Here is a 21,732-nt window from a genome sequence, read left to right on the forward strand (position 1 = left end):
CATGATAACCTATCTAAGCTAATGCAAACTAATACAATCTCTGGGACACTCACCGTTAAGCAAGCTTATGCCAAAAACAAAAAACCTCGCCGTTCTAAGGAAAGGAAAACATTCATCTAACCCTCACATGCCAGACACCCAATTGTGGTACATGTAAGACGCTAGAAATGTCGTAGAAGACTCATAGAGGCCTTTGCCCTCGTACAAGCTTAATGTCCTGAAAAAAGAAAAACAACTAAGCAAGAACAAACTCCTTCCCTTTCGGGTTAGAGCTGATGCCTTCATCTGATTTGTTCAACAGGTTTGTTTTCACCACCTTCTCCTTTCCCGCCTTACCATCCAGCCACGTAGCCTTTGTCTTGCTTGCAGTACCATACGGGAGTCTGTTTTTGCTTCCCACTGGTCTCCCTCTCTTGTTCTTCTTCGCAATACCATATGTAGCTAGCTTGTTCCACTAGGACCAAACTCATATCATTAAACTGCAAGTTCTTTTTTCCCACTGCAAGGCTAAGTTTCACCTTCTTAGGCGAGATGGTGACCTCCAACTCACCATGATCCCTCCTCTTACCAATCACCGGTTCAAGCATCATTTCAGTTGCATTTAATTCCCTAATGGTGATCTTCCGTCATGGTTTAAAAGCAAGAGTAGGCAGGAATTGTTCCGGAATCGAGTTTGGTACCTGAGTTTGAAAAACTAGGGTTTGGTCTTGCACTGAAACCCTAGTTTGCATGGCTGCATTAAACTTGCAGCTACTGCTTGGACCTGTCCCAGAACTGGACGCCGTACCCCCACCTTAGAGCAGAGCTATCTCCGATGCTAGCAGTGCCTGCTGATCACCCAACACCATACGCTCCGCTGCCGCCTCCTCATCCAAGGTCGGCCCTGAGCACGGTAAACCAACATGAGTTATCAACCCACACACTCCACATCTTCCAAACAGTTTGTCATAATGGAATTTGCACAAGAACTCAACCTCATCTTCAACCCAAAACCAATGTTGTAGCAACATAGGTCAAGTGAAAGGAATCTCCACCCGAATCTGATACTTACTGACCCTTTCCCTGGCTTATCAATCTCCTAAAAATCACCCAGAGTATAACCAATCATTATCATGATTCTTTCATATCTGAAGGTAGGAGGGATACCTATCAGTGTTATCCAGTACAAGCCATTCACCAGCGGCACTTGTTCCACATGAGAAACATCGTCATACATGGCCAACGCCACCGGGGCCCGATTAAAACCCCACCGTGCTCCCCGGCAGACTCGCTCCTGATCAGCCGGATCTGAGAACGTAAACAATACCCTTTGACCCTCTGCCTCCTCCACCTGCAGACTCCTATTCACCCTCCACACATTGCAAAACATCCGATCCCCAAAGTTGAATGAACCTTGAACTCCCTTGCGGTCAACAACCTTCCCACCATGAACACATTAGCTTGTCGTAACCCTTTTCCTTTGGTTGGGTGCAGGTCAACTTACTTCTTTCCCTCAGCGAGTGCGAGGAAGGAAGCCAGACGCGCAGCCATAACATCAACAGAGGTCATCGTGAAAACCTGTTGAAAGTTGCAAAGAAAAAACCCTAACCCTAGCTCTGGTTTGAGAGAGAGAGAGAGAGAGAGAGCGGTGGCTTTTTCTAACTTGAAATTTAGGGTTTGATAAACCGTGAGAATTTTCTTTAATATACTACTTATATATAATTGAACCAATTTACCACATTAACAATAGTTTGTTCATAAACTTGAACAAAAATGTTATAGGTGAAGTAGCTACCTCTAAAAGAACTAAAATTACACAAAATATGACTATCCTTACCACAATGACAACAAATTTGTTCTCATATTTGTGGTTATGTGTATGACATAGAGGTAGGTACAATATAATTTCCATTTTTTATTATTACAAAACTCGTCTTAGGTGGCCACCTATGCCCCTCTTAAATGCTAGGCGGTGATCAACCACCTCGATTAATCAAAAATGCTTAGGCGTGGCTAGGAAGAGGGGCGGGTCGGGTTAAAAAAAATGTTAATAATTTTTTTTTATCAAATACTTAAAAATGACTTTTTCTTTTTCACTAATCATTATATCCTCAACTTTTTTTTTCTCATATTTTCAATGAATTTTTATATATCCTTCAATTTTGCATGTATATATTTTTCAAAACAGCAGTTTTTTGGTTTAAGCAAGCACGTATTTATTTTTTGTATAATCAATTTAAAACAAAATAAAAATCCTACCTAGGCACCTAGGTGTTAGGCCTCTACCCACCCCTACGTGCCTACCAATTTTTAGAATATTATTATTATTATTATCTTCTTTTTTATGTAATGAAAATGGTGGCTAAGTGAGTTAGCACTTTAGGGCTGGGAGCAACTTGAGTATGGCCCCTCCCTAAGGGATGTTTTTCATAAGTTGGGGTTCGAACCAGAGACCTCCTATTATCAGGAGAAGTTCTGCAGCGTCCGCCTTACTTGCAACCTAGCATGCTTCCACTAAACCAACCCTATTGAGTAGAATATTATATTTTATTGTGGAATAATTCAATCTTCATCATGAATTAAAGAAGTCCATATATCGTTTTCATTTTGTTTAGATGCATATGTACTCATTGAAATCAAGCACGGATACCATGCATCTGGGAAGTGTGTGCAAGGAATTGAAGGTCCTAACATTAACCTGTATCTCCTTTAATTTTGCATGGTTGTATTTACCAATACAGTATAAATTTTTGTTTTGAGTAAGCAAATTGAAATTGACACTCTTTTTATTTTTACAAACCACACCCTGCTCTATGAATAATTTTTTAAAGAATGTGTGCATGGAGGAAGGGCCGAGGGGGAGTGTGGTTTGTGAAAATAGAGTGCCATTTTCACTCCCTTATTTATAGTTGTATATTAAAATTAAAATAAAATAAAATTTCGCCGAGGCGCCCGCGTAGAAACCTAGGTGTTACACCTCTCCCACTGCCCGTCTATTGCCTAACAATTTTTACAACATTATTATATTTTATTGTGAAATAAATTATTAAATTTCCATCCCGAATTTAAAACGTCCATATATCGTTTTCAATCTGTATTCATTGAAAGCAAGCATTGACACCATGCATCTGGGAAGTACGTGCAAGCAAGGTCATAGCAGCTAGATTGATTTGAGTCTGGGTTATAAGTGAAGTATATATAACTATAAGACCATAGTTTATTATGTACGTTCAGTACGTACACCTATCTTTCAATTGACAGAAGCTAGAACAAGAAAATTAAGGATAGAAAATTGCAACTGACCGGCCCAATGATTAGGCATACACATGCATGCGCGCATTACCATGGATGAGGAAGCTATGTACGGATATCGATCAGCTACTGGAATTTGAAAATCAAAAGCTTTTTGATCGATCTAACTATCAGTCTATATTCCTATCTAATACTGTGTCAACGATCGGCAGTTTAGAATTTGAACAGATTGTACGTACCCTTGGGACTTCTCGAGGGACTATGGGTTTCACATATATTGTCAGTAGTAAGTGAGAGATGATCCTTTCAGTTATATTGTAGAAACTTGATAAATTAGAGAACCTTAGCGATATTTATGTTGAAAAAGCGTCTTGCATTAAAAATGCAAAATCTTACGCGCATGATACTTTTGGTTTCTTAACGCATCGTCACTGAGTTTTAAGTTGGATACCTACATGTCTGAGAATATTACACATTCTATTATATACATTCACAGTAGTACATATTATTTAGTCAATGAAAATGTATTGATTAATTTGGGATATACAATACCTGGGTCAAAAGAAAAAGAAATTGTATGCTAGAACTTACAGAATTAAGGCATTTAGGCCGGGGACTTTTCAAATGACATGTTGACTTTAATATCTCACTTGAAAATAAAGGCCATAAATATCTGCCTTCACTTTAAATCAGTTTAAAAGGAAGTAACGTTATAGTGCAAGATTAAGATGACAGTGACTGTATATACCTATAATTAAAAAATTTATACGTGTATATATATAAAGAGAGACGCTTCAAGTAACCTATCTATTGGACATGAAAGATCTCACATTGAAAAAGTGACAAAATAAAATATAACTTATAAGTTTGTGGCTCTTACCCAATTGTATCGAGACATTTTGTGATTAAAACCCAACACCTAATGGGTGGTTAAGTTGGGACAGTATCGGTACAATGATGGGTGGGCTACGCTTATCGCTGTTTAACATAATATCAGAGCGAGTCGCTCTTCAATTACGTCACCATTATGAACCCAAATTTGGGTTCAGTCATTAATTGATTCACCAATCTCTTCTCCAATCATGGACCTAGTTTGGGTTCATTAAATTGGCCATCGGATGTTTCTGATTGGATTATTACCAAGTGTCCGATGTGGGCCTTAAATTGTTATGTGATTGGTCAAGTCTCTAATGTGGGACTTGTGACCCGATTCCTAATGTGGGAATTGGGTTTGTCAATTAATTTCACGTGCATACCTACTACCTAGAGCTAGGTTGCACGTGAGGGGGTGTGTTGGAGAGGAAAGATCCTACATTAGAATATAGCTTATAAGTGGGTGACTCTTATCCAATTGTACCGAGGTCTTTTGTGATTAAAACCTAACACCTAATGGGTGATTAAGTTGGGACATTATCGGTACAATGGTGAGCCACGAGCCATACCTGTCGCTGTTTAACACTATCTACTTCCTGTACCAAGAAAAATATTCAGAATTATGCGAAGATACTGTTGTACTCTTAATATAAATATTTTGTTATTTTTCATCGTTAAAAACTTGAGAGACTAATTAAACTCTCTGTAATTCCACCCATTTAGTAAATTTGTTCATTATACGCTTCTCTAAGCTAGGGTTTTGGAGGTGTTAACTTAACAGCTGTACGAGCAATCTGTGGAGCTATCTTACGTTACGTATCATCTCAACTTTCTTATCTTTAGTTTCAGACATTGTATGGCGCTGTTTCATTATGGCATATTGCAGCAAAAGTACACGTACCATGCAAATAATATTGTTAAGTATAAAGTTTAGGGTTGGTGTTGCACCTGGATCGAGTATGAAAATTGGAAAGGGCAGCTCTAGCTGGTAGTTAGGCAATGCCTGTGGGGAAAAGCTCTAAACAAATATGATTAGCTTGTTTGATAGAGTGGGATTAGAGAAAACAAATGGAAGATTCCAAATTAGTTTGATTAACAAATAATTAATCAGATCTTTCAGGAATAAAATACAACTGGTAAAAGTTAAAGGGATAGAGCAGAATAAGTCAAGGACTGGTATATGAGGGATGCTAGAGCTAGGGCCAGACAGTTTGATTAGGAGCTGTGCATGAGAAGTGGCGAATGGGATGCCCCAATGGCCAATGAACTAAAACATGGGGCGTCTATTATTCTTTACTAACCAGCCATGGTTTCTATGCAGAGAAACCAAAGCTACCAGAAAAGAAGGGTCACGAGCCACAACATCACAACTGGGGGCGGCTGATTGAAGACTGAGGGGGTTAGGGAGAAACTGGCCGTGTGCCCTTTGGTGAAGCCTTGGAGCCAATTTCTGTATTCCTTCTTTGCTTCTCCATCTGACAAAATGATCGAATATTGTCAAACATGAATTGGGTCCATGGGGATGATCGACTTGGTTGAGACGCTTTTTAACTTATGGTTGAGACCCTTTTACTATATAGCTAGGAAGACAAATCTAGTGCACTCTTGATGTGACTTTCTTTCTGGTTTGATTGGCTTGTGGTTGGATTTTTTCCTTTCTCAAAAGGGCAGTGCCACAGAGGCCACACTTTTGTTCTTGCTGGCGATATGAGATTTTCTGGTGGGATATTGTACAGCACCAATGAGGGGCTGGTTCACCACGTACTTCTTTGATATAATGATGATTTTATGCGAGTAATTGAGTATAACTTTTCATTGAAACGACGTGTCGTTAATCAAAAAGAAAAAGAAAAAAGCAATCCTAGTCGGTACCATGTTTCGATCATGCCCTAGGGTTTTTCAGGGTCTGTGTGCTTGCACTTATGGAAATTAGAGAGGCTTTGAAGACCAACTGGTTTTCAAACAGAGCGAATCAAAATTAGTGGGGCTCAGCTCAATTCTCATCAGGTATATATGTCGGGTGTTGAATCAAATTAAAGATTCAAATTGTTGATCAAATAATACATCCAAGTTTTAAATAGAAAAACGTAATTATTCATGTAAAGACATGTCACAGACTATTTCAAAATCGGGGAGCAAAACGAAAGTGTTGATTTTTCTAGCGCTGGGCATTTCTGACCGAATAATCGGTTACCGAACCGTCCGAACCGAAATAATCGGTGCGGTTTCCGAACCGAATACAAAGAACACAGAAAACTGGACGTGGGCCACCGAACCGGACAAATACGGGTCGGATCCGGGTTAAGGCCCAAAACCGACCGACTTAAACCGAACCGAATTAATTTAATTAAAATATATTTTTTATTAATTATTAAATAGGTGTCAAATATTTAGTGGCTGAAATCCGAGCCTTTCTAAACTCGACCACACCAAATCCTAAGTTCTAACCCTAAGTCCCCAATCAACTCGACCTCAATTCACTTTCAGTCTTTCTCAGTCTCTCGTTTCTGACTCTCTCAAGAGAACGGCGCTCTGCTCAATCTTCCTGAAGTAGCTTAATCTTCCCACCAGATCGCCGATCGAGTATGGCTTCTCCTTTCTTCTCTTCTCTAAATGTCGTTCTCTCACTTCTTTGTAATCTATATCATTAACTCTTCTCTTATTTTCCTCAGTTGCAAAATCTCTTCAGTCTGCACAAGATCTCTGTCTCTCTAAGGCAAGTTCTCTAATCGAACTATGAACTTGTATGGCTGTATCTTTATAATTGTATATATCTTAAAATATATGTAAAGAGCATGGTTTTCTCATTTGCTAATTCAAAATTAGGGTTTACACTTTTCTGATTTGAAATTTACATCGAGTTTTTTGATGTTCAGTCCTATTTGTTTTACATGAGCTATTATTTGTGAAGAAGCTACTTCATAAATATGTGTTTCTGTTTGCACTTGCAGGTAATGGAAGGGGCATCTGAGACTCCTAATTCCACTCCCATACCTACTCCAACTAATGGTTCTAGCATTGGAACAACTCCGACACCCACAGCCACTCCTACTCAGACGGTGGACCAAAGTCATCAACAAGGAGCTGCACCCCTTCCTCCAGTTTCTGAAGATCCTGATGGAACAACCAGGTATGCAGAACGGCAGAATGCAATTAGTTGGAACAATGTTTATGAATTTATGGTTGGAACAATGTATACTTGTGGTTGATTTGTCATTTGTTTATAACTTTATGGAATTGAACAGGTTTAGTAGTAGGAAGAACAAGTCAAAAGCTTGGGAGCACTTTGCACTACAAGAAAATGACTCTTTTACCGCGCACATTTTACGGCGTGCATCAATGCATGCCGTAATAGACATACATTTACGGCGCACTTTTAAGGCATGCCGTTAATATACTTTTTGATATGGTCTTTTACGGCATGCATCTAATGCATGCCGTTAATGGCTATTTTCGTTTGGTCTTTTACGGCATGCATTAATACACGCCGTTAATGTCTATTTTCGTTTGGTCTTTTACAGCATGCAAGTATGTGCGCCGTTAATGTGGTTTTTAATATGGTCTTTTACAGCCTACATTGATGTGTGCCGTAAAAGTGAAAGGTGCGAAATTTTCACCAAAATTTTATTTCCCTCCATCTTTTTCTTCTACACTTTCTAATTAATTCTATTTTTTTTCATTTCATAAAACAAAAGTTTTCTCTCTCCCCGATAGACCTCAGTTTTCCATCTCTTCCCTATCTCTTCCCCACGTCTCTTCCCACCGCTGAGTCGCCGTTCAGTGGATTTGCTCCACTGCCGAGTCGCCGGCCACCTCCCACCACCGGCCACCACGTTTTCTGCTCCTGTCATCGAGATTCCGTGGATCGATTGAGCTCCAAATTAAAGAACATTGAAGTGATCACCGCTCTCGGAGATTCGGGCCACCGGAATCCGGGTCTTGAAGTTGAAAATACCCAGAGCGCTTTCTTCCTATGTGCATGCCTTCTGCTGTTAACTGCTAACTCAGGCCTTTCTTCTTGTGCGAAACCATAGCCGGCTTCACTTTTCTCACTTCAATCCAACACTCTTAGTGAAAACCCAATTCCCAAAACTATCTGAGCACACCAAAGGTGGGATCTTTCTTCTTTTTGAATACTGTTCTCTCTGTTTGTTTTCATAAAGACCCTGAATTTTTTTTTTTTTTTTGATGTTTATCATGTTTTCTGAGTTTGTATTTGGATACACCTTTTGCTATTGTGACTTGTTTTACTTATTGATCGTTTTGTATATGTTTGTTGTTGAGGGAAGAGAAGCATGGAGGAATCAAAAGTGTTGAATTTTGTGTTGTGCGGTTGGTTTATGAAAATGTGTGAGAATTCTGAATTCCAAACTTTGATCAAGTATTGAACTTGTTGATGGATTTGAGTTTTAGATGAAGATTTTCTTTGTCATTGTTGTCGTTGTTTTGGGTCATTGGCAAGTGCTTCCTGTATTGTTGTATGACATGAATAGATAAAGGAAGAAACTCGGTAAAGTTTCAATGTTTTGATAAGGGGATTGGAACTAAGTTTCATGTTTTTGCATAAACTGGAAATTTGATCGAGTTTGGGGGATAGTTTTCAGCCGGAAAAGAGGTGAGTGTTTGGTTTGGGTTTGTATGGGTTGTCTGAAATTGTGGTTTCACACCTTGCGTACTTTCACACCTTGCCTCTAAACATGCCTTAAATGGGTACTTCCAATCTCCAGAGTAAAAGGAATGTGTATAAGTCTGTTGCCGCAATCTGCTGTTTTCCATTTCTCACTAATTAAAGTTTTCCATCATATTGAGACTTAATTATAAAAATTTAAGATACTAAGAATAATTGCATGTTTAGTAAAGCAGTTAATATATCAAGACAAGATAAAATTGTTGATACAACTATAATTTCTGCTTCCCCTAATGGTGTTAATTTATCTTTTTTAATGCAGCTCTATCAGAAAGGAATTGGGGTGACCATTGTTTGTCCTGGTCCAATAGAAACATCAAATGGTACAGGTGCAGCAAGCTCAGAGAATAAAGCTTCTTCTGAGGTTAGTTTCTTACAATGATGTTGTGTGTGTATCAAATCTGTTCCTTACGATCATGCCCATGAATTTCATCTTTTTGATAACTTGGGGTGGTATCTGTAGTTTAGTGTGGCCGTGCATGTTATCTCTAGGGCATTCCTTTTCTTACCGCTTTATTGTTTTTATCCGGGGTAGTTGAGCAGTCAAAAGAGCTTTAAACATCTCTTGTAAAACATTTCTTGTTACCTTTTTGTTCATTTCTTGTTATCTTATTTGTTTTGACAGAAGCGTGTGTCATCAGAAAGGTGTGCAGAGTTGACAATAATTGCTGCCACCCATGGTCTAAAGGAAGTTTGGATATCATACCAGGTATTGTTATCTGTATTTGTTGTTTGCTTTACAATCTCACTATTTGTTTCTGCAAAATCAATTCATATTAGAGATCGATGTTTGGACTCTGGAGCTTTGAGACTGCCAATATAATTAAAGTAGTGTCTAGCTTTTGCTAGAGGTCAAGATGTACATTGGTGTGTGTTTTGGGGTGCTAAGATCTGTTTGATTTTCTGGAGCTTTTTTATTTGCAGATTAGCTGCTGCTTTGACAACTATGGTGTTCCTCAGGGACAGTTGTTTGAATTTCAAGTCCATCTGAATAGCAATAGAGTATTGATGGGGTACTGCTTTTGTTTTTCTTTTTTTGTATCTATTTCAAATGGCAAGATATTATCACCTCTTGGCACATTGAAAGTCCTCCCCCAGCCCCCATTGACTAATATTTCTGCATCCTCCAGTGCCTATGACTCTTTCAATCGATCTATTTCAGAACTTGGTTTTATTTAACTAGTTTGGTGATCATTGCATTTGATCAAAATAGATAAATTGGATGCTGAAACCAGTTGTTCATAGTTGAGACTGGTTGGTTTATTACCTGAACTTGCATCCCATGTCTTACGACCCTGCTTCTCACTCTTGGGATGAATTTCTCGACCAATTTTATTCTTTCTTATTCCCTGAAACTTTTTGAGATCTGCCTAATACTGATGTATTATATTTCTGTGCTTTGTTTGTTGTTGATGGTTCTATGATATATACCTTTGTATCACTTGAGTGTTTACCTCCTTGTGAAGATATTTTTGCTTGCTACCAAAATTTTCTTTGTTTTTGCACCTCTGATGTAAGAATCTATTTGATTGCATTTATAATACCTAAATTGCAATATGTTTGGTGTCTAAATATAAGGTCAAAAGTAGCTCCAGGAAAACAAAGCTGAAAGAATATGGATAAAGAATGGGCTTATTGTAAAAGCAGGTTACATCTAAAACTAGAAACTGTAAGGTTATGATGATATAATTCATAAATGTATTGTAAACTCTTTTATGTTGTTGTTGTTGTGTGTTATTAGCAATCCTAGAGCCTTTTATGACGGAGCAAAAAAGTTTGTTAATAGCATTCATGCAAGTAAGGGGTATCCTGAAAAGATCCAGTGCCCATGTAGTAGTTGCATAAACGTAGGGCTGGGATTTAGAACCGTAAAACCGAAGGAACCGCACCGAACCGCACCGAAAGTCTCGGTTCGGTTCGGTTCTACGACATAGGTATACACATTTTTTTCGGTTCGGTTCCTAGAGACATGTTCTCGGTTCGGTTCCGGTCCTTGTTTTTAAAACATCATTGGAACCGAATTACATATGTCAGTGTATAAGTGGACATTAGTGGTGAGCTTATTTATGTAAAATAGACCCATTCTCATGTGATCTTAGCCTTCCAAATGCGATCAGAGCCTTCCATCTTATCTCATAATCTCCTATCCATTCGATCAAAACCCTAAAATGTTATCTCTTCCGCTCTTCGACTCTTCCCTCAAAGGCTCAAACTGACAAACTCTCACTCTCTCAGTCTCCATCCTAGAAACAAAAACGGAGAAGGATCGGCCGCACCAAACAATCACGGCACGTCTCCAGCGAGACGTTAAAGGTCTCCCTCGTCCTCGTCCTGTCACCAAACAATCAGTGCGCGTAGTCCTCGTCTCGATTGCAAATCCTACAAATCAAGTAATAGAATATCAAAACCCAGACGAGCGAGACGACCTCCCTCAAAGTCTCACTCTCTCAGTCTCCTTCGATTTGTCAGCCTCCTTCGATTTGTGTAAGCTTTCATTTTTCTCATTCTACTCTCATCGCTCTGCAATTTCCTCTTCGATTTGTGAAATCTGACTACTTTTTCCTCTTCGTTTGAATCCTGTCCTGCAGTGAGTGACTGAGTATAGGAGAGCGAACACAGCTGCAACCAGCAACCCGTCTCCGCCAGTCCGCCTCTCCGGTCTCCGAGCTCCGCCTTCAGGCTCCAGGTATCTCACTATCTCTCTCTCCCTCTCCGAGCTCCGCTCCTCCTCTTCTTCTCTTCTGAGTTTCTGAATTCTAAATTTGTAATCTGTAAAATTGGATTCGATACTTGGATTTCCATTTAATCTTGTGGGAAATGGGTTCGATTTTGAATGCGTATAGTTGAAATGGGTTCGATTTGACGATTTCCATTTGATATTTTGATCTTGATGGTAATTATAGGTTTTTAACAAAGATAATGTTGCTGATTAACTGATTTGATCTTGATGTTGATGTCGATTTCCATTTGAGTTTTCTTGTTGTTGATTCTCCTCATTTAGTTTATGGGTTTGGCGATTTGGATTGGGATTTTCTGGGATAATTTGCTCCACTAAAGTTTCAGAAACAAGAAGAGCTGGGATTTTCTTGATGATGATGCAGATTACTAAGTTTCAGTAGAAATATGTTCACTTCTTTTATGATATGCTCCCATAACATTTATTAGCTTCCAAATTGAAATTCACTTTTCTTATAGTCTAATTTGGGTTCATTTTCCAAATTTGGTTGGCACCTGATATATTCAGGTAGAAGAGAAACTTGAGTCTGGACAGGGGAAGACAACTTTCCGCCGTTTCTTTTCTAGATTTTGTACACCAATCTTTTTGGAGGTATGATTACTGCTATTGTCATGGTTTCTTTTTTTACTGTGTACATATGATCCATATATTATTCATTAGCTAGCTGTATTGTATTGAGAAATCAAACCAAAGCACCAACACCTATAGCTGTTATAATCTTCATTACTGATTTCTTATATTTGATCTTGCAGTCATTCGTTCTAACATTTTTAGCTGAGTGGGGAGATCGTAGCCAAATAGCGACAATCGCTGTAAGATGCGCCCTTTTCATAGTTCACTTTACTGCTGCTTTACATAATCGTTTTAGGGATGGAGAAATCTCATTAGCATAATTTTATTGATAACCAGATTTATATAGTTACTTCAACTCAAAAAAAAAAAAGTTTCAGTCTTGATTTCAATTGGGTACTTCTGTTTTAGTTAACCACCCTACGTGTAGTTTGTGACAAATTTGGACCTTGGAATTAATCTGGTGCTGGAACTCTAGGAATGTGCAGAGAATATCATTAGTGATTTCTTTTTCTTCTTTGTTTTTCTTGCTCCAACATGAAAAAGATGGCTGATTTGATTCCCATTTTAACATTTTTAGTGGTAATGATATATGACTGCTACTACTGCTAGTGCAAAATTGCTCTTTATAAAGAAACTATCTGAATCGGTAAATGTGGGTGGGATGTTTTAAACATATGTAATTTCAACATATGTAATTTTAGTTTAATCAGGTATGTTTTAAACTTTTAATTTGGCCTTGCTTTTTAGTCAATTTGGTGTCCTGTATTTACAATTTAGCTAATTTGGTCATGTTTATCCGGATTGGCAGGAAATCTTGACCTACAGATTGCTTCTTGCTTACTGCCTTGGAGTTGGAGATCTAATTCCATGTCCGAAGCATCTGCTAGCTCCTCTGACCCATCCGCTTCCAATTTTGAATGATGCAGCTGCAATTTAGTTTGCTGCAAATTGATTTATTTGCTGCAAATTGATTTAGTTTTCAGTATTTAAGTTTGCTGCAAATTGATGCAGCTGCATTGTTTAATTTGGACTAAGTTTATTCACTTTATTGTTTAGTTTTATTTGCTGCATGTGAGACTTTGAGTTTGCAGTTTATGCATGTGAAACTTTTGATTGTTTGTGTTTGATAGTTTGAGAGTTTTGAACTTTTGATTGTTGGATAGTTTAATGCTTTCATCACTTTCATGCTTTGACAGTTTGGGAGTTTGCAGGAAATTGTTAATTTGCTATGTTGATGTTGATTGTTGAATATGTATATTGTAGATACTGTTTTGAGTTTGAATGAGTGAATAAATTGTGATATATTGAATCATTTGAATGTATGTATGGAAATCAGGAAAAGTGAAAACTAGAAAGTAGAAACAGCTGAAAAGCAGTGTTTCTATATGGAAAAACCGAGGAACCGAACTTGGAACCGATCCGAGTTTGGAACCGAAAAACCGATAATGGAACCGATCTGGAATGGAACCGGAAAACCGAGGAACCGAACTTGGAACCGATCCGAGTTTGGAACCGAAAAACCGAGAATGAGACCGATCTGGAATGGAACTGAAAAACCGAGGAACCGACCCGAGAATGGTCGGTTCGGTTCTGCATCGGTTCTTCATACAAAAAACATCAAACCCGAACCGAAAATCAGTTATCGGTTTCGGTTCCGGGTTCAGTCCTTGACATTGCAAAACCGACCCGAGTCCAGCCCTACATAAACGTATGGTCTTATCCACCTCGTACTGTATTAGATCATCTGACCTCAAATGGGATATATGAGAGTTATATTAATTGGACATTTCATGGAGATGAGCCAAGAACTACTGTACAGGAAGAAACCATAGAAAACTTTGAAAACTTGGAGACATATAGAATGTATATAGATGCACAGCTAAATGATGATTTCATGGAATCTGCACCTGAAAATATAGACCAAAGAAAAGGAAGGTGCAAGGACCAAGGGCATTAAGAATGATCATAGTAGAGTTGAGTTATTAAATTGGTTTCAAATGGGAGAAGAGGTTGTTGCAAGTGCAAAACTTGAGTCAAAGGATCCGACTGCAATGGTCCATCACGTGCCTCTGGGCCAAGAATGTTGGAAAGTTTGGGTTCTTGATGTTTTGGAGGATATAGCTTTGTATCGACCAACGAGAGAGTTTGGAACGCTAAGTATGGCTCAAGGAAGTACAATTGCATGGCCTATCAAGTACATCAAGCTAGTTTAGCTAGTATTGAAACTTTGAGGTAATTTATTCTATCATCTCTTTTTGTTGTGAGGTATTGGATAATTGAACTTGTTACTATACTGAAGCATATCATGTGTACTAACTGAAGCAGTTATGAGGAAAAATTTACAGCTGACAGCACTAAACTGAAGCATATCATGTGTACTACACTAGTTGTAGAAGAGCAAATTACTCAATGAATGTTGATCCACATTCTGGCATGGTTTGCTGTTGATTTATCTTCTTTTTCTCTTTTGGACTTTTCTTTGGCAAGTCTAAGTAGAATATGGCAGTTCTGGAATTCAAATTACATGGTTTAAATATATGAATTGCTTTCCAATTTCCTGGTTTAAAAACTCACTTACTGTCTGCGTATTAGTTTCACAACGACTCATTTTTCACTCAGTTGAGTGAGCGAGCTGTTTATTTGTATGAGTTTTTGTTTCTTAGTTTTTGTTAATCATTTATGTATCATTTGTTGTGTTTTCAGATCAGTTGTATTGTGCATATCTATACACCATCCCCAACTTGTTCTATTGTATGGGATTTTATCCCTGGATGCTGATAGGAAAGGGCAAGTGCTGCTGGTTTCTTTGTCTTGATCTTAGCTATCCGTCATTTTCCACATTTGCACCAAGTTTGACCCATCTGTAGGAGCTGCTGCGATGTTTGGACTGTGGAGATTTTCTAGAGCCTTAGATTCATGTGTGGAACATATTCTTGCACTGGATGGGAGTCGGATGCAGGCAGTTCTTTAATCAACTGAATATTGCAAGTATTTGAAGCTTTGTCTAGCTTTATGGTTTGCTTTCATTGCTTTTAATCAGTTCATGAGAATGATTTAGAGCTTTTATTGAATCACTTATTTTCTAGCTTTATTATGGGTTTATTATAAGGATTGTTTGCTTTCATTTTCATTAAGTAGTATATTTTGTAATACGCTATATTCTGAACATAAGTTTAAACTCAAGTTTGTTAGAAATTGTACTTGGTCTATAGCAGATTAGATATAAAAAGTTTGTTAAAACCTTTTCCATTATCTATGATATATATGCTGTTTCACCAGCTCTCCTTTGAGGTTAATATTATTCTTGCTCAAGTCATTTTGTTAGTTGATCATTTTTGGATTATGAGCAGCCAAGAAACCTCTTTGCCACAAAGACTTTTATGGCAGGTTATGTGCGTCGTGAATGACATATAAAAATTGATAGAAAAGCTTTTTACAGCGTGCAAATTGGGCCTTAAAAATTGGGCAACTACTTCTTTTACGGCATGCAAGAGTGTGCCATAAAAACAGCCTTTTACGGCATTCATTGTAAGCCGTGAATAAGGTCTTTTACGGCATGCCCAGTGCGCCGTAAATAAGTGGTCAGAAAGTCATTTACGGCGTGCTTTCTTGACATTCACGGCGTGCAAACATCCCATAAATCAAATTGGATTATTGAGGAATGTCTTTTACGGCCTGCGTGGATGCACAATTACGACCTTCTTATGCGCGCCGTTAAAGAGGAACGTCTTTTACGGCTCCGGCATTTACAGCCTACTTTTGTGCGCCGTAAAAGGGTATTTACGGCGCACATTGTGGGCGGTAAAAGGCTGTTTTTGGCGTAGTGTTGAGAGGGTGAAGAATCCGGATGGGACATTGAAGGTACCAGCTCGATCTAAATGCAAGTATTGCCCCCAAACATATGCATGCGACTCCAGATCAAATGGGACCACTTCAATGAGGAACCACATGCTGTTCCAGTGCAAGAAGTGTCCTCTGTTCGTCCCCAACAAAAAACAAAGGTACCTCACTTTTGAATCTGCGGAAAAGGGTGGGAATCTTGTTGCTGTGGGTTTTGATGACACAGTCTCTAGGTTAGCTTGTGCAAAAATGGTAATGAGGGATGAACTTGCTTTCAGTTTCGTTGAGGGTCAGGGCTTTATTGATTTTATGAAAGTAACACAGCCTTTATTTAAGTGCCCCTCTCATAGAACACTAGCTAGAGATATTTGGAAACTTTATCAAGCTGAGAGGGAGAGGATTAGGGGGTTTATGGCTACTAGTGAGCAGAGGGTGTCACTAACAACGGACACTTGGACTTCGATCCAAAATGTCAACTACATGGTCTTAACAGCCCATTTTATAGATTCAAGCTGGGTTTTGCATAAGAGAATTTTAAATTTCTGTGTGATTCCCAATCATAAGGGCAAGACCATAGGGAAACTAGTCGAGAGTTGTTTGATTAAGTGGGGTATTGAGAAGGTTTTTTGCATTGTTGTTGATAATGCCTCTCCGAATCAAGTTGCCATTGATTATATGAAGGAGAAAATAGGAAATTGGCATGAATTGTTGTTGGGGGGCAGTTTCTTACATTTACGTTGCTGCTGCCACATTCTGAACCTCGTTGTGAGGGATGGAATGGAGAAGCTAGATGAGTCAATTGAGGGGATTAGGAACTGTGTGAAATATATTAGATCATCCCCGGCAAGGCTTGATAAGTTTAGGAAGTGTGCACTGCAAGAGAAGGTGGAACACCAAGGAGGAATTGTTCCTTTGGATGTCTGCACAAGGTGGAATTCCACCTATTTCATGTTAGATGTAGCATTTAAGTACAAGAAGGCTTTTGAGAGGTTAGAGGATGAAGATCAGCAGTTTGAGGGGTATTTTCAAGAGAGAATTGGTGGGAAAAAAAGAGAGGGGCCTCCAAGGGGTGCTGATTGGGATAAAGCAGCTAGGCTAGTTAAATTTCTGAAATTTTTTTACGATGCTACATTGAAATTCAGTGCTGTTAAGTCTGTGACTGCAAATGAACCATTGTTGTGGATGTGTACTATTATCCAAGAGCTGGATAAGTGCACAAACTGTGATGATCCACTCATGGTGAGCATTGGGACATCGATGAAAAAAAAATTCGATAAGTATTGGGCGAAGCTTGAAGACCTCAATAAGATTTTGCTGATCGCTGTTCTCTTAGATCCAAGATACAAGTTATTGTATCTTCAGTATTTTTTCCCAAAGTTGCAATCAGACAAGGCACTGCAAGAAGTGATGATTGAAGAAGTGAAGAGTATCTTCATGCAGCTATATACTCATTATGGAAATGAAGATCCAGTGGCTGCAGAGGCTTCATTGCATGCTACTCAGCCAAGAATGGAGGATTCAAGTGCTGCACAAGGTGTTGAGGACAGCCATGCGCAGAATCTGCGTCAATTCAAGTTGCTGAAGCAAGAAAAAGATGTCGTCGAGATAAAAAATGAGGTGGACAAGTACTTACTAGAAGCTTTAGAAGATCCGTCCAACGACAAGTTTGATGTTCTTGCCTGGTGGAAGGAGAATGCTCCGAGGTACCCCATACTTTCCCAAGTTGCCAAAGATGTCTTTGCTGTCCCTGCATCAACAGTTGCTAGTGAATCTGCGTTTAGCCTCGGCAAAAGGGTCGTTGACCCTTTTAGGTCATCTCTCACTCCAAGAATGGTTGAAGCTTTGGTATGCATGAGTGACTGGTTAAGGGCTGCAGGCTTTAATGCTTATAAGGAGCCTACTAAAGATGAATTGGATCTATACAATGAGCTGGAAAAGATGGAGAATGGTGAGGTTTCCATACTTAGCATTATGTTTCAGTTTCTGTTTGACTTTAATTTTTCATACTTAACTATCTGTTTTAATTGTTTTCTCACTTTTTTGTGTTATATTAAGGGGTTACTGATGATGAGGATTAAGCTGGAGAGTTGTGGAAGCAAGCAAGCATTGAAGAGGTGGAATAGTGAAGACCTGCAGATTTGAACTTGCTTGTTTTTTTCTTTATTATTTCATTTACTTTGCTGTTGGTTCAAGTGTTGAACTTTGCCGGAAGCCCGGAACTGTGGAACTTTGGTTAAACTTTGCTTGTTGGCATCTGATGAAACTTTGTTGTTGACTTGTTGGTTTGTAATAGTTAGTTAATTTCAGCTGTTTGAGTGCTTTGTTGTTTAATGTTTTTGCAGTTCTCTCTTTTGGGTAGTAATTGCAGTTTTGTAGCTACTTTGAAACGTTGGAAATTGACTGATCATTTGCAGCTAGTAATATAGTATGGGCCTGATCTTTCTATAAAAAAAAAAGAAAAAGGAATTCAGCCCTGATATTTGGTAATTGGGCTTGACTTTTAAGGCCAAATAGTGAAACCGGTCCAGACCGAAACCGGTCTGCACCGAACCGGATTTCGGTGCAACCGAAAAATCCGGCCCATGAAAAAAAAAGCGGTTGCGGTGTGGAAAACAGGTAAACCGTTTAATGCGGTTTCGATGCGGGTTGGGCTTCAAACCGACCCGTACTGAACCGTGCCTAGGCCTAGATTTTTCTTTTGCCTGGCAACATAGGCTAGCTTGTCTATGAGCATCTCCCCTATAAGCTTAAAATCCATTCATTTTTTGAAAATGCTAGGATGAACGTTTTATGGATATCGGGGATAGAAATCAAGGTTAAAAAATACTGTGGGGCTTTAACTCTTGAAAGCCCAAATGAAAGACAATCCACTAATGATGAAGAATGAGTTTATTTACAAACAAAAGTAGCTCTAACCACAGCTACAATCACTAGTCTTTCTAGATGATGTGTTTGACTCGAATCTCTTCTATCTTCTTCAATTGGAATCCTCTTCACTTGAATGAAAGGTACTGACCACGACCTTCAATCTTCTTGCATCACGGACTTCTCCACTGGTTTCGAGAGAATTATGCAAGTGTATAAACAATGAATCACTTAACAAGGAACAAGTGATTCAGAGATGCAACCAAGAATGACTCAATTTGCAATGAGAGCTCTTTCTCACAACTATGAGATGCACAAAAATTGCAACGAAAAGCTCTACCCTATCTGCGACTCTTTTTCAGAATATATAGCCAAAAAGACCCCCTCTTCGTGAATGATTTTGACCTAATTGACTCCTATAAGGAAATAACCTTTTTTGAAAAAGATTGACTCCCTGCTTCCTGACCTAGAAGTGAGATGGCATAGCCTCCGCGTTGTGATTTCAAGTCAGTTCTTGACTACAACTCGGAAGCACTTCGCATTAAATCCTTAATAGAATTCTGTGGAAAAGATGTCACAAATGCGATGTTGATTGAGAGGACTCTCTCTACCTTCCCCGTCTCTGCTGTGATGGTTGCTAAGAACTATCGGATTGATGTTACTACAAGATGGATCACAAGGTTTCATGAGCTCATTGGAACTATGAATGTTGCTGAAAAACATGACAGCATCCTTGTGAAGAACTATAATTCGAGGCTAGTGGGAACATAGCATATTCCGAAGTACAATTATAATGGCGCCCCTAAGGGAGGGTGCCAAGAGCGAAACCCTAAATCTAAGGACATTTCTGGACGTTTTGGTCCATCTTCTCGTTCTAGTGAGGAAGGTAAACGCCAAAATAGGCGAACAAAGAACCGAAGAGGTTAACGTGGAAAGAGAGAGGGAGGCAACGCCAAATGCCATGTTGGTGGCGCTACTAACATTAAGAGCCATCCAAATGACGCTTTCAAAGCACCTCAATCAATGGAGTCTGAGCACAGAGATGTATGTTCCCGATATGGAGTATCCGGTCATTGGGCACACATTTGTAGAGCTCGTGAAGATATTATTATCACCACATATAAAGCATATTGTGAAGCAAGAGAAGCTCACTATGTGGAACAAGAAGATCAAGAAGGTGATCTAGAGTAAAGGGTTGAAGACTTCAAATCTAGCTAAGATAAATAGATCGTCAATTCTGCTTAAGTCTTTAATTTTTCAAGAGATGTAATAGGTAATCGCCATATATTTTGTAGTAAATGCCATTGGTTTAGTTTTTCTTCCACTAGGCTCATCCAAAGTGAGTATGATGTCTAGGAAGGTTTTGAGATAACTGGTACTTAAGCGAGCTTTGCTCCACCGACATCTCTCTACTCACCTGGTCATATTTATTTTGGAGATACCGAAAGAAATCAAACGACTACCATTGTTTTGCATTAGCTATAATTTGGATTAGATTCTCTTAATAGTTAAGAAACAATGATGTACTCCGTTGGCTTATGAATAAAATTTCGAGTTCTTTTCATTATGACTTCATTTTGATTCTAAGCATATTACTTTGTGAATACGATGGCTGGGCCATTAGTATTAGTTCAAGGACATGGAATAGCCCAAGTTCCCCTTGCCAAATGGCACCTTGATTACTGTCACAGAAACTCTTTACACTCCTAAGGCAAATCGCACCCTATGAATAGTCAACGAATTCCATGCAGAAATGCATGTAGAGAACGGAAAAGAGTTCCTTTGCACTACCTCTAATAATTGCAAATAAAGATGCATATTAGAGAAACGTATGTGTCTCTCTAGTGGATTTTATGTCACCACTATTCAAACTATTAAATCCAATAAAGTTATGAGAGAAGATCTCTTGGATTTAGACACATATTGGATTTATCACGTCAGGATAGGTCATCCTAGTCATGATATGATGATCCGTCTACTAAAAACTTCACACGGATATCCATTTTTTCGAGCGAAACGAAGCATGAATCAAAAGTTGATTTCTGGATTAAGTATGACCGGCGTCGCCGCCGTCCGCCACCAGCTTAGGGCTGGCACAATCCCTATCCATGATGCCATGGATGGCGTCCATCATGGTGATGGTGCCCCAGGTGATGCTGCAATCACCAACTTTGCTTCAAATAGCGTTTTAGATGCTTAGGCCCAACCAAAATCCTCATTGGTTGCTTCTAAGGCCTCTCACTCATTTTATAAAGTTCGTTTCTTAGGAAAATTAGGACTGAGACCATCCTATGCAAAGGATATAAAAATGCTCATTCTGTTCTTACATAGAATCCGTGGAGATTCTGTGGACTGATTCAACTAACTTGCGGACGTATAAATATTTCATGATGTTGGTTGACAAGCAAACACGCTGGTCATGTGGTGTGCCAATGTCCACCTGTAAAAGCTGCTTATACTACACTCCTAGCACATATTATATGACAACTGTCTCACTCTCCGGATCATCCTATTCAGTCAATTGGACTTGACAATGCTAGAGAGTTTACATTGAAGACTTTCAATGGTTATTGCAATGGGACTGATGTTGGACATCATATTCCTATGTACATACCCAAATGGTCTGGCGGAAACGACTACGATGGTAGCCCAAAAATTGATAATGCGTACCAATCTCCTTATATTCGCTTGGGGTGATGCAATATCGCATGCAGCTATGCTAATTTGTCTACGACCCACCACCACTCAATCTACCTCTGCATTACAGCTAGTGACTGGGTACTAATATCTCGTACTTATGCATATTTGAGTGTGCCATTTATGTGCTAATTGCACCGCCACAACGCACTATGATGAGTCTTTACAGACGAATGGGCAACTAAGTTGGATTTGAGACTCTAACAATCGTCCGCCACTTAATACCTTT

The 21,732-nt window shown here is 39.0% G+C and overlaps 2 long non-coding RNA genes across 2 annotated transcripts; both read left to right on the top strand.

Annotated features, from left to right (window-relative positions):
* Positions 1 to 7,845: 7,845 nt before the first annotated feature.
* Positions 7,846 to 9,805, top strand: LOC133742588 (uncharacterized). Its single transcript, XR_009862637.1, has 4 exons — positions 7,846 to 8,215; positions 9,054 to 9,155; positions 9,417 to 9,500; positions 9,716 to 9,805. It is a non-coding gene; the product is annotated as an uncharacterized LOC133742588 (long non-coding RNA).
* A 1,151-nt stretch (positions 9,806 to 10,956) lies between these two features.
* Positions 10,957 to 13,228, top strand: LOC133745117 (uncharacterized). Its single transcript, XR_009863451.1, has 5 exons — positions 10,957 to 11,275; positions 11,380 to 11,477; positions 12,036 to 12,119; positions 12,281 to 12,340; positions 12,910 to 13,228. It is a non-coding gene; the product is annotated as an uncharacterized LOC133745117 (long non-coding RNA).
* Positions 13,229 to 21,732: the final 8,504 nt, after the last annotated feature.

This window comes from Rosa rugosa, chromosome 4 (genome assembly GCF_958449725.1).
Source record: "Rosa rugosa chromosome 4, drRosRugo1.1, whole genome shotgun sequence".
Taxonomy (NCBI): domain Eukaryota; kingdom Viridiplantae; phylum Streptophyta; class Magnoliopsida; order Rosales; family Rosaceae; genus Rosa; species Rosa rugosa.